Source organism: Galeopterus variegatus, unplaced genomic scaffold, assembly GCF_000696425.1.
Source record: "Galeopterus variegatus unplaced genomic scaffold, G_variegatus-3.0.2 Scaffold4141, whole genome shotgun sequence".
Taxonomy (NCBI): domain Eukaryota; kingdom Metazoa; phylum Chordata; class Mammalia; order Dermoptera; family Cynocephalidae; genus Galeopterus; species Galeopterus variegatus.
In genome coordinates this window covers 159429-160144 of record NW_007730252.1, presented here as the reverse complement: position 1 = coordinate 160144, position 716 = coordinate 159429, and the positions used below count along the sequence as shown (strand labels likewise).

The following is a 716-nucleotide window of genomic DNA, read 5'->3' as shown; positions in this document are numbered from 1 at the left end:
ATCTATTCAGGTTATTTGCCCATTTTTTAATTGGATAATTTGGGTTTTTTGCTGTTGAGTTGTAATTATTACTATATTTCAAAATAGCTGTTTTATTCATAGTTAGGAACAGAAAAATTATGTAAATTATTTGTTCACAGCTACTAGCTAATTAAAAAATAATATTTAGACATGGGTCCTAGCTGCTCCGGCAGCAGGAGGAGCAGCAGCAGCCAGGCAGCCCAGCTTCATGAACGCTCTTGGTGTGCCATGGCCCACAGGCACTCGGCGTGTGCTCTCCCTGCCACCAAGATGCCCAAGAGGAAGGTCAGCTCAGCCAAAGGCGCGGCAAAGGAAGATCCAAAGAGGAGATGGGCAAGGTTGTCAGCTAAACCTCCTCCTGCAAAAGTGGAAATGAAGCCAAAAAAGGGCAGCAGCAAAGGATAAATCTTCAGACAAAAAAAGTGCAAACAAAAGGCAAAAGGAGGGCAAAGGGAAAACAGGCTGAAGTGACTAACTAAGAAACTAAAGATTTACCTGCAGAAAATGGAGAAACCAAAAATGAGGAGGTCAGAAGCGAGTCCAGCCTCTGATGAAGCAGGAGAGAAAGAAGCCAAGTCTGATTAATATCATATACCATATCTTATCAGTGGTCCCTGTCACCCTTGTACAATCCAGAGGAAATTTTTCATCAACTATTTTGTAAATGCAAGTTTTTTAGTAGTTCTAGAAACATT

At 41.3% G+C, this 716-nt stretch overlaps 1 pseudogene; it reads left to right on the top strand.

Moving 5' to 3' along the window:
* The first annotated feature begins 291 nt into the window (after positions 1–291).
* Positions 292–606, top strand: LOC103602429 (annotated as a pseudogene).
* Positions 607–716: the final 110 nt, after the last annotated feature.